Source organism: Lepisosteus oculatus, chromosome 2 (genome assembly GCF_040954835.1).
Source record: "Lepisosteus oculatus isolate fLepOcu1 chromosome 2, fLepOcu1.hap2, whole genome shotgun sequence".
Taxonomy (NCBI): Eukaryota; Metazoa; Chordata; class Actinopteri; order Semionotiformes; family Lepisosteidae; genus Lepisosteus; species Lepisosteus oculatus.
In genome coordinates this window covers 17582284-17595375 of record NC_090697.1, presented here as the reverse complement: position 1 = coordinate 17595375, position 13092 = coordinate 17582284, and the positions used below count along the sequence as shown (strand labels likewise).

At 37.3% G+C, this 13092-nt stretch overlaps 1 protein-coding gene across 6 annotated transcripts in view; it reads right to left on the bottom strand.

Moving 5' to 3' along the window:
* gckr (glucokinase (hexokinase 4) regulator) overlaps positions 1-13092 on the bottom strand; it is an 80131-nt gene that overhangs the window by 38479 nt on the left and 28560 nt on the right. For 4 of the 6 annotated variants that reach the window (XM_069197777.1, XM_069197764.1, XM_015352791.2 and 1 more), the window contains one exon: positions 11252-11376. The gene's annotated coding sequence lies outside the window, so the exon portion shown is untranslated. Of the gene's footprint in view, positions 1-8258; positions 8432-11251; positions 11377-13092 lie in introns of all 6 variants that reach the window. The other 2 variants (XM_069197774.1, XM_069197780.1) reach the window with 2 other exon arrangements.

Genomic DNA, 13092 nt, shown 5'->3' with positions numbered 1-13092 from the left:
CCTTCAGTGCTGTGGGAGTATGGAACCATGTTATTGATGCCAATACCATGCCTTCTTTCAAGTAACAACTGGATGAGGTCCTTGGATTGATAACTACATGATTATTGATTACCTAATAAGTACATAACAAGCTAGAAAGGCCAAATGGACTCCTCTTTAGTAAGCCCAATCTATCTTTAGAAAGAATTCCCTGGTTAAACTTTCACTCTATCAGCCCTCCTTTAGTTCTGTTCTTCATTGTGAACTTTTCCCTAATGTATTCTTGTTGGATCCCTCAGTGTTTGCTTTGTTTTTGGACATTGCATCTCCTGCTTGTTTTGTCTGAAAGACATTTTGTTTCATGGTAACAAAAGCAGCTCTAAGAATGGCTATCATCTGTTTATCACTCTTTCAATGTGAATCAATTTGATATTTATTTGAATTAGTCTTCATTATGAATTTTTTTCATTATATAAACAATATATTATCTTAACAATACTGCTGGATCCCTGGCTACAGTAGATGCTCAATAACAGAGTTATACTGACCTGGTATTTGCTACTTCTGTCAGATAATTAAAGAAATATCAGATAATAACTACCAGCACAGTGTAATTTTCACTGTCTTGCTGAGATTTAAATATTTGATCCAATTTTAAATTCTTGGGTGACTCAAGCAGGTCAGATTCCAGGATTTTAGAGTAACAGCAATACATCCACAATCCACTACTTGGTAATCAAATTCAGAGCTGTCTTATAGGAGAGAAACAAGATGGACATCTTTACCGATGTCTGGCGGCACAAATGAGGAGCGAGAATATGAGGATGGACTGTAGCTGCAGCTTGAGAACCTGAGGCCGTAGCTGTGCTGAGGGTGAAAATCTGAAATGGGGATAGGTAGAGGGAAATGGGGCTGAAGCAGGAAGCGGAGCTGAAAGTAGGGATCTTTCAAGTTTAAGCAGACGGGAATTAATGGCAGCTACAGGTTCGAGAACCTGAGAAACCTACTGGGAAATTTGAAGAGAAATGTTATCAACTAGAGCTCAGTGGTTCTGCGTGAAGAGGAAAAGGCGGAATCGGAAAGCTGAGTGAAGGAGGAGGAGCTGTCCGTTTCGCAGTAGGTGAACTGAAGAAACTAGAGTAGAGAGAGAAGGACGAAGAACTTGTTCAGCTGAGATGGAATCGCATAAAAGTAGAAAAAAACCTAAAAGGTCAGACTGAGGTGGAATAGAAATAGATCTGTCAAACAGCGATTTGAGGAGCTTTGAAAGAGGGTAGTTCTTATAAAATAAATACGAGTTGGCGTATCTGTGATGTTCGGCGCAATCTGGGAGAGACGATGGGAGCAGCAGAAATGTTGGCAACCAGCGAGAGAGGTGGATTAAGTTGAATCCCAGGAGGTCGACGGGGCAAAACAACAGAAAACGAAAAGTGTGGAGAATTTTTTTAAGGTGCTGAAGAAGAAGGAGGCCATCTGAGGAAGGCAGAGAATTATGCATGCGAGCCATTATAGGTCTGGGGCTCAAAACTCAAGAGACTTGAATTCAAAACTTAGGACATATGTATGTGTTACCATGGTTCGGGTTTATATACAGTAGGAAATAAAAAATTGAATGATAGAGATAAGGAAGGAGCACCCCCATCTTCTCCCCCTGAACCTTCACCTGTAGGTTTCCATTTTATATACATGAAAACTCCCTTTGAACATTCTGGGGTTAAATGTGTGTCTTTTTCACCATTTCTGTGAAAAGCAGAAATGACACGTCTTTAATCTTTAAACAGCAAAACTGAAACGTTAGTACAATAAAAGCATGAACATTAATCTCATTTACATGTCATAAAACAGCATATTACTGAAGGACTTTGAATGGTAATGATGGTGCTTGTGGAAGATGAGAACTGAATTGTTAGAGGCCATTTGACTTACATTTTTCTGTTAATGTCATAACCATGTGAGTTTTCTCTACACTACCACTGTCAGGTGCCTTGAGTATTGATGCTATACTACTATGAAAGAGGATTAACAAAAACAAAAGAAAAAAACAAACAAGCAAATACAACTCTGTTGATGTCCAACAGTAACAGAGTGATTGAGAGAGAAGATAGTGAATAGTGGTGATTACTCAAAGATTTTAGAACACAGTTACCATGGATTTAGGCAGACTTCATATGATCAGGTATCATTTGTGTCTAGTCCAATGTTCATTGGACAAACCTACATTGGTGAAGTTTCACCCACCCACATTGGTGAAGGATTTACTGTATCTGTTTGAGTGTACAGTATGTCAATTGTGAGGTGTTTATGATTATGGAGAGCAGGACAATGTAAATGCCATTGTCCTATGCCTCATCTTCCACATGCTTTATCGTTACAATTAAAAGCTGTTTAGTAATATGCTGTTTTATCATATGTACAGTGAATGTGATTAATGTTCATGCTTTTATTGTACTATATCAATGGTACTTTCTTTTTTTGCAGATCTTTTTAATAAAAACAAATAGTAATTAAGCATGTAATTATATAGCCAAAATGAATCTATAGTACCCATACAGTATATTTTCAATAATCACTTAACACAAGGCAGGAAAGAGGTAGGAAGGGAAGCCAGTGATTTGCAGTGGGGAAAACTGGAATAACATAATTCTTGTTTATAGACAGTCACCACAAACAAGACGCTTATGGTAAATGGATGCCAAGATACAAGATTGTGAGGATTAAAACACATTTGATGTGTGGTGAGCGTACTGGTGCGCTACAGCCGCCATCACATCCTCCGTTTGGGGCTAAAAATTGGTGGGGAGTATCCCATTACTTGTAAAGTGTAAAGTGCTTTGAGTGGAGTGTCCAGAAAAGTGCTATATAAGTATAAGGAATTATTAATTGTTATTAAAACAAAAATATTGTGAAAAACAAAGTAGTAGACATACAAATTGAAGTTTGGGTAAGGTGCCCGGCAGATCTTTCTGGACGTAGAAGTGAATAGGCAGCTGCTTTACATTCCATATTAATTTAGAAATGTGAACAGGCAATCTTTCCTAATCCCTAAAGGGGAAGAAATACAAATTATGGTACCAAAAATATTCAAGCGAGGGAGCTCATTAAATTTTATGGAGAGAGATGAGCTGAAGAGAACTGGGAACATTTGTCCATCTGTTCATTCAGCATCTAACTCTTTAAAAATTCTATTAACTTGTATATAGTGATGGCGTGTAATTTGTAAAATAAGCGCCAAGACAGGAGCGACAGCAGATGACTAAATCTGATGAAGCAGGGGGGATGAGAATTGATGGAGAAATGTAAGAGATCTAAAAGAACGCTCCATATTATAATCTTAAATTAAGTCTGAACAGTGCAGCAGGATGTGAAATGACTCAGAGGTTGGTCCAGTCACATGGTAGTTTTGGAAATAAATTTATAGAACAAAGTAATTAAAATGCTGCTAGCCAGCAGGTTTTTATTTCGCCTTACAGTACAGTCCCCTTTTGACCTCAATACACTTGGCTCACTTCTTCAAACTGTTTACGCCAGCAAAATATCTGCCAACTTCATGGCAGGGCTGTGCAATTTTCATTGTGGTTTTTACAAGCACTTCAAAGCAGCAGCCCCAAGGTGTCAATACAGCCTCATATGAAGGCATTTAATGAGTAATCACTAAACAAGCATAACATTATGATGCTTTAATCAATTTGAGTTAGTCTTCCTGCTGCCACAAAAAGTATACAATTAGTCATTAACAAACAATGTTATAGACAGCTATAGACATTTTTTCAGTTTTACAACCCACAATGTAAGAATTGTAAAGAAATGTTTTAATGTATTTGTGCTTTTCCACATAGTACAATTAATTAAAATTTCATAATGATATCTTAATATTAGCATAATTCAGGATAACACATGCTCCTCCAGTCTAGCTCTGATTACTCTGCGATTAAAAAAGGGCATTTGTTACACAGAATGTGTGTATAAAATGAGTTATCCGACATAAATAGTTGTTAAATGTATGATTATTTATTGAATGTAGTTTGTTTTTTTGGTCCGATGATGTGCTATTAGCGTTATGCTGCGGCTGGCTGCAGCTCACTACTGCGGATCGAAATAATTGGCTGAGATCCAAGTATAAAATTCTGTTTTCTTCATAAGATCCCGGAAAGGACTGAGGACTGAGGACTGAGGAGAGCGAGGCAGACTGGAAAAAGACCTCTGGGGTGATTTCTGGTAGGCGGCAGGCAGACAGATGACAGGCAGGCAGAAACAGGCTGTTAGGCACAGACTGGAGGGTACAGACTTGTAAGAACGGGCTGACAGGAACAGGCTGACCAGAACAGTCTGGTAGGCACCGGCTGGTAGGCGGGCACAAACAAGCAGACAGGAACAGGCAGACGGGAACCACAACAGACTGGTGCTTACAGCAAATGATGGTCAAGACACTAAGGTTTGGTTCATCAATTAGGATTCAGAGTCTGTGGATTCTAGAATTACAGGTTTCTCAGAGCAAGGTTACTCGCAGCACTACCTGAGGTGGATCTTAAATGGCAGAGCCCTGTTCCAGTGGTGTTTCAGGGATTAAATAGGGCATTCAATTACCAGTTCGATTAGCTGATTAAGTGCCCGTTTAATAGGGGGAAAAGCACACTGACAGGCAATGACCTAACATTATCAGACTATGTTCTAACAGGCTCTGGAAAAATGCAAGTGCTAATGTGAACACTGTGGTAGCTATTCGAGGTTGTGAGACCCGGACAGCCCAGGCGTGACAGTTACAATTTATTTATACAGTACATACTGTAACATTTTAGCTTCCACCTCATAAGTAAAAAGAAAATTTCTGGATAAAGCGGGAAATATTTTTTCTTGAAATTAACCACATTTCTTTAGAAGAAAATAACACTGCTGTTTGTTTTACGTATCTGTTCCTTTCTCTGACTTATGCATCAAAATGGTGTTTTAGTACAGAAGTTAGGTCTGTGGAGGTCAGATTGTAATCTCACGCTTACATTTCCCTGCAAATCAAAGCTCACTAGTTTAACATACAGTAGCACTGCTTGCATCTCCCTAGTACTCTGTGTTGTGGTCTTTCACAGAAGGACATGTTTTGCATATGGCATCACTGGGGCATACCTTCATCATGTTCATCTGAGTTGCTTCCTCGCCTGTTCAGCCTCAGAGTCCCACCAAAAACAAGCTGCTCCTGTGTCCCACATTTTATTTCAGGTCTCCCAATGTCAGAAAGTGTTTCTAGAAAGCAGCTGCAGCAGTTTTCCCACTTTCCCCTTTCCTCTGTCTCTTTCTAATCTCGCCCACTTCCTTACCCCTTTTTCTCTATATATCTGGTCAAACATCCAACGTATCACACCTAGGACCCAGACTATTTCTGTTGTTTTGTCTCTTCCCCTCTCCTCCATCCCTCATTTTTTTTTACTGACCACAACATTAGCTCCTGCTCTCTGACTTCCACTCCACAGTGTGAGCATGTGGTATCAGTCTACACAAGATCAGGTTCCACATTACTTCCACACTGTCCCTAACGCAGGTCTAGGCAGCTGCAGTGATTGATTCTGGTCCCATCGTACAACTAGTCAGTGCCACCCCCTCTCTTTTGGGAATTTAGCTCCCCCCCTCCCCTCATCTAGTTGCAATCTTAGACTAGTTAGTGCTACTTCTGTTGCTAGACATTAGCGCCTCCCACTATTTGCTGACTCACGATTTGTCGCCCACAGCATATGTGCTTCTCATGCCCTGCATATCTGAATCCACTAGTTCAATCAAGTGCACGCTTGCATCATACAGTACATGCTTTTCAGTCATCACATGCAGGCTCTACTTGCTTCTGGCAAAACTGCACCCACACTAACCCTTAGCACAGTGTTCACAATCTGTGTTTTGGCAATGCTTTTGGGGGAACCAGGTGAGTTAAAGTCAAAAGCACTAAGCATGCTATTGCTTTATATTCGTCAGCGCATTTCAAGATTGTTAGAAATTTGACCAAGCAATATGGAAACACAGATAACAGACATGATGAAAACAACCATCTGAATCAATCTTTTAAATATAAGTTCTCTGTGTTGCTTTCCAGTAACAAATTAAATGACAATTTAGCAGACAAGAGGGTGCTACAATTAACATATACAGTAGGATTACTTTGAGTGAAATTCACACAATGTCTTTGTTCATAGATTTAATTTTTCATTGTAATTAATGAGGTATTTTATAATGAACCATTTTGATTAATTGAGTATATCGAGGTAGTTAAATCCCGATACTGGAGGGATATGTGTCAGCAACGTTTTTTTTTTGCAAATCTTGACAAGATAAAGCAGACAGATTGACTCTCCAGGACTAGAATTGGACTGAACTGGATTAGACGATTACTGTTTTGATTTTTGGAGCCTGAGTGCCTATACAGATCTCCACAGATTCACTGTTGAGATGTTAAAAAATACTTTATTATACTGTGAGGTTTATATTAAAAACAAAAATGCAGAGGCCCTTTCATAACATGAATAAAAGTCTTTAGATTCTGAGAGACATCAATAATTTTTCACCAGACGTGCACTGTAGATTGGGTATTGCATAAGGCAAAACTTGAACAACAGTGTCTTGGGAATAGTAACAGTACATCATCGTGACGTTTAAACAGAGAATTTTTAGTCAACATTTGCCTTCTTTTTCTGCATGATGGCTTGCTTCAATTTTTTACCAGATATAATTCTCAGTGTAATAGGAACATTGCGTGACATATCAATAGTCATCACCACTCCCTGTGTATCCCATAAATTGCTTGCTAAGATCCTGTCCATTGATGGTTGAGTGTGGAGCTTCTGCAGAGATCCCTAGTGCTTCCACTGCTTAAACCATCTTATCTAAGGGTCCCAGTGTTGAATTAATGTAAATTACTTAATACTTTCCAATGGCTCCATACGTAAAGTTAGACCCCTATTTTGGTGCTGTCAAATATTCGAGGTTCCATCACCATACGCTCCCAACATTCTTACCAGCTGACAGAGATTTGTAGGCCTTCGACTTTACCACTGGCAGAGCTAGCTTTACTGTTATACATGCTGTTGTGCCAACAACAGAAATAGAAATGCATTGTTTTCCCTGTAGAGTTACAGTAAGTTAATGTGCGGAACCCAGATGTTGTGATTTTGAGAAACTTTTCCTATGAATGTGTTGACCCTTGTTGCTTTGAAAATGTATGAATTTACTACAGTGACAAGAAAAAGCTTACAAACCCCTTTAACATATTTGAAACCTTAAATGGTATAACATCTTATGTCCTAGTAACATTTAAGCTTAAATTATGAAACTTTCAATATCCAAGTATGACAAAGTAGGTGAACCTGAAGATTGAGTAATTGGTCACAGCAATGGCTGCAACTACTGTATGTGTTTCCTGTAACAGTTGACCAGTCTCTTATATCAGTTTTAAAGAATGTTGGCCCATTCTTCTTTATAGAATTCCTTCAGCTCTGTGACATTTGAGGGCCGCCTTACACAGACATTTCAGGACTTTGCCTAGACCAAGTGCATAATTTCTTCTTTTTCAGCCATATTTTATAAATTTGCTTGTACAGTATGTTTAGGATAATTGTTTTGCTGTAAGACCTTTCAGTTCAGCTACAGCTCACAGATAGATGGCCTGACATACTCTTCTAGAATCTTCTGATGCTGTACAATGTTGATGTTTTGACCTTAGATTGTGACATGATTTATTTTCCACACTCCTTTATGATTAAGATCAAAGTCACTATGTTTCTGATCTTTATATAAGGTTGGGCCTTCCAAACAACCCCAAGTTGTGCCTATTTATTTAAACATCAAATTCTAATTAATCATTAATTGAACTTAATGAATCATTGTTTAATACATCAGTATACAGAATTTTGTTTCAAGAGACATAGACTATAAACCCTATTGGATATTTACATAAAGACTGGTTTTGATTTTTAAAAAGCCATCATAGTAAAACTTTCCATATGTAATTTCCATATGTGTCTTTGGGGTCCACAACCTTGTTCTCAGCACTGTAGATGTATTGTAAATATCTGGTTCTTCAAGAAAAGGTTAAAAGCTATACCACTCCTAAATGTTTAGATTATCACTTTTTTAGCAGTCTAATATGATCTGCCTACTTACTTCTCACATTCACCAGGATAGGACACTTTAAAAGAATGACTTTAATGGATAGTTGGTGTTTCCTTTCCATATGTATGGAGTCAGAGGTTGAGAGTTCCTGCAATACATGTCACAAACTGCATAATAAATCATTCCCCAGCTACCTGAAGAAAAGAATGCAGATTGGGAGGTGACTTTGACTTCTCCAGGAATCCTAGTGCGGTCTGCTGTTCGTGACTATTAGTCAGGGACATTGAGTCCTCTCTTGTCATAAGCACAAGCTTCTCGTGACTGGAATGGAAAAAAGGTACCATACTTCATAACACTGGTTGCAGAGCTGTAAGAGTATGATTTTAATAAAGGAAAGGAGATAAAGAAAAAAAGAGATATTTAAATTGCAGATATTTAAATTAAAGTCAGAGGCTTTTAACACTAGTTTTATATAGAACCTTAAAAGGTTCAAAAGTAAATACCTGGATGGCATGTTAATTTATAATAACTAATTAAAATGGAATGAAAATTAGTGGATCCATTTCTTGAACATATACAGATTTCAAGAAGCTATCTGTTATTTAAAGGCGACACATGGGTAACATTTTGTCCTTACTGATATAAAAAGTCCTTACTGTATTCTTGTGAATTACAGTAATTCTGCGAGTAGTATATCAGAACTACTATAATCCTCTAGAACACAAAAATGTAGTTGCAACATAGGTTATGATTGGAGGCTTAAATTTTCATAAATGTAGTAATGTGCAAATGTAGTAAAGCATAATAAATGTGTAAAAGAGGTAAATTTTTAAATTATATAATACATAAAATAAACAGCCTATTGCTGTGTTCATTTCATTTACCAAAAGATAGATGTCTAGTTGCTGGTTTAGTGAATGCAATTATGCAAATATTGTAGCAATTCCCTCTTTTCTATAGCAGTGTAGACATGTGCTGAACGAGAGGCAGGAGAGCAGACCTGCAGGCTCACTGAGGTTTATTGGCCTTAAAGATTCCAAGTTTGTTAGTGATGGAGGAGGGGAGGGTGCAGACACAGAGAGCAGCTTTCCCTGCCTGAACATGAGGTAAAGAGAGAAGGAAAGGAAACCTCACCCTCCTTATATAGAGAGGGGAGAGGGAAAGAGTAATGCTATCATATACAGCTTTTGTATTATATCAGGGTTGTCCAATCAATACAGTAAGGTCCATGAAATGCACATCGGCTTTGGTTACCCACACAGGTTTGCTGTACATGTTTTTATTTTGGTTTCAATTTAAACCATCAGAACTGTAACAAAATAAGCAGAAACGTTGTAATACGTTTTTCCACACCCACCCTCCTCCCTGCCAACTTCCCATCTGTCCTCAAACCCCTCATAAATCAGACCAAAGTCAGTCTCTCATTTATTCTAGTCACAGCTTCCCTTCAGACCTCCAAAGAGGCATCACTAACCTTGTTTATCCTGGAGGTAGAAAATTGAAGCATCACTATATCCCAGAAATATGACATCTATTGACAAGACTTTTGTTGTGCTCATAGGCCATGGAAAAGTGCTAAAAACTACACGGTATCTCCAAAATTATTCCTTCAGAACTCAATAGAAATGTGGCATGTACAATGCAAAAAAGTACATTAATGGAACTATTTCTACCTTCTTTTCTGTACATCAGAAATTAAAAAGTCACAAAAACTCTGCTGTCACAGGATTCATTTGATCATTTTCAAAGCATGGCAGCCATCTGTTCATAGTGCATTGAAAAACACCCTCCTGGAGGTTTGATACAGATAACTCATATGAACTGAGTTACCTGGAAATTGTTGTATAAACTGCGCAGTCTCCTTTTAACATTCAGAAGAACTCTCCCTGATTACAGTCAGTATCACATCACAACAACAGATCTGCTTTCAGTCTTTTTAGATTTTAAAACTTTATCGGTATATATTGGATTATTAACAAATTAAAATCTATTTTATGATCATTCTTATATGAATACTAATAGTTCTTCCCCCACCATTTTTGTAATTTCTGTATACACACATGCTGTATATAAGATAAGAGATCACCTTATTGGCCACATACAATTTCTTGTATTAAGAATTTGTCTTTTTGTATACCCCAGCTTGCTCTCCATGAGACACACAGACAGGAAGAGAAGCTTGGGGTTAGAGCACAGGCTCGGCCATTGTACAGCACCCCTGGAGCAGTTGGGGTTAAGGGCCTTTGCTCAGGTGCCCAACGGAGTAAAATTCCTCTGCCGGCCACGGGATACACCAACCTTCCAGCCACAGGCACAGATCCTTAGACACAGAGTCACCACACTGCCCCCCCCCTTTATATATCGTATATAAATAGCCTGTTTTAGTGCAATTTCAGTGGCATATTAATATGTTTTATATTTTACAATAACTGTTCTAACTCCTTAGTTAGAGCTTCCAAACTTCTTTGTTAGAGCTTCCAAAATGGAATGCACTTGTTCATCTTACATATCTACTGTATACATTTTAGAAAATTAGAAATAATATAATTTCTTGGATCTTTTCTATTACATGTTGACTTGACATCTCATGAATGCACTATGTTTGCCAAGGAAACAATTTTTTAGATTAAACAAATCAACGTTTGAAGCTGCTTAGCACAGGAAAAAAAACATCCTGAGCATTAATCAGAGTAAAGTAAGGGAAACAAATCCTGTTTTAGAAACACTTTAGTAAACAAACTCATCTCAAAATAAGCAATATCTCTTTGTAGTTTACTTTTATCTTGAAGCACAAAAGTGTGACAAATCGCCCAAGTTAAAGAACACTATATGTGACCCGAATAGGTGTAATTTGTGCAGCTCTTCAGTGGTGGATAAAATGGTTGTCTTCCTGTATTTAGTTAATCGAAATCCTTTGACAAGAAATTGGCTACAGAAATGTGACAAATCTATCTTTTATAATTCACCCACAAGCAAACCTTTTTTTGTTATATTTTCTGTAAAGGCCAGTGGATTAAAACATATAAAATATGACCAATGAAATCACACTGAAAAGCAAAAGGAGCAAAAAGCATGTTAATGTGAAAATATGTGTCATGGATTTCACTAAACAACTAAAGATGGAGAACTATAAAGTTATCTTTTTTAACACATAATAAATAAATACAGTATATTCATTATAACTTACCTGTAGACTTTATTTTGCTTGAATTGCTTAAGCTTCTTTTGATAGGTGTTTAAGTGTCATCTGCCATTCCAAGAGAACTGGAGAAAGAGGACTGTCCAGCCTCTGAAAACAATTGGATTGTATTTCTGGGGGATGATAAGAACATAAGAACTGTAATTATGAACCTAAACTTTAGTACTTAGTTGAATCACACTTCTACCAGTATACACAGTTCTAGTATATTCCGTTGTAGTTTAGGTATTACATCTAGTTCTTTTAGTTATCAGCTTCAGCTTGAAATCACTGGACTTACAGTATCAGGAAAAGAAGGCTGTCGTAGAAACATTTGATGGAGAACAAGTTATTCAGTAAGTGGAGAACAATCGATATTTACATATACTTTATAAATTGGTATGCAATATTTTAAACATAACAGATTCAAATTTTGTTTAGTTTTGGAACACAATTGCAAGACATAAAAGAGAGTCGGTTTATTTCAAGATAAAGCTCATTGTTCCTTATTCACTATCTAGCTTATCTACTCAGTATCCATGCAGATCAGTATCCATTTTGCTGACACCGTTCAGAAAAATAATGGATCTTGATTTTCTGTTTGAGTTAATTCAAGTTGATTTTTGGATTGATCTATTTTTGTCAAGCCACTGCGGCTAAAACCTGGAATTTACATATCATAAATAGTTATCATTACATCAGTCTGATTTCCAAATGATATTGATTGTTAAGTTACTTCTGAAGTCAGGAACTGAGCATTGTATTTTTAAAGATCTAATTTAATGTAATGGGGACCGCAAATTTTTCAAAGCTTTTTTGATTGACTTTTTTTCTACTTTGAAGTAATTGAAGCAGATCCCTGCCAATAAAAACAAATTGAATGGGAATGGCTTTTAACATCTGCCTTTGGCTACATACAACAGAGCTGGAGATAACAGCCAAACTGAGAAAGACTAACAATCTCCCTGTGATTCAGCAGGCATATAGGCAGAGCTTTTGTTTTATGAATGCTTTAGCAATGGACTGCAAGGAAGTGTACAGTAAGTATACTCTCCTAGAAAGGTTATTGAATGTTGGTATTGGTGATTAAGGATTAAGGATGAAGAACCCTTTATTTAAAATAGAAACCTACTGTAGGACATATTTTTTAAACTTAGATGTGTGCCTCTCTCTCCCTCTTTTCTTCTAGAGCCACTTTTCATTTTGTATTTCTCTCGTGAGAATTAATTTGTTATTAATAGGCTAAAAAGAGACTTTTAATTCTATCTGATTTAAGGAAGATATCCCCTGTATAAAATAATCTTTCAGTTTAACTTAAAGAAAAAGGGAAACTTCACAGTCTATATACTGTGCAGGAGGAAGCCATTTTGCCCATCTAACCCATTTGGTACTTAGTAGCTTATCCAAGGATCTCATCCAGGTATTTCTTGAAAAGCCAGGCTACAGGCTTCAGTAACATGGCAGCTTTTTCCATAGTTCCATAACTCTTTGGGTAAAGACGTGCTTCTGTTCCTGGTTTTCAATGCGCTTCTACATAGTTTCCACTTGTATCCCCTCATGTCTCTAAATTGTCTGGAGGAAACTGGGGAGGTTCAGGATGAAGCAAGCAGCAACTTTAAAATAGTTCAGATGGGAGAAATGATCCATCAGTCAACATTGCTGTGGTCACTCCACAATGGGTGTGTGTATGGAACTGAAAAAAAGCAGCAATTTTAAAATATAAATAAACTGAGCAACAAAAGGAACATATTTCTTCTAACTTCAAGAAATTCTACAAAACATTTTCGTAGCAAATACACAGACATTTTATTGCAAAACCATCACACAGGCGAATTCATTATGCTAATTAA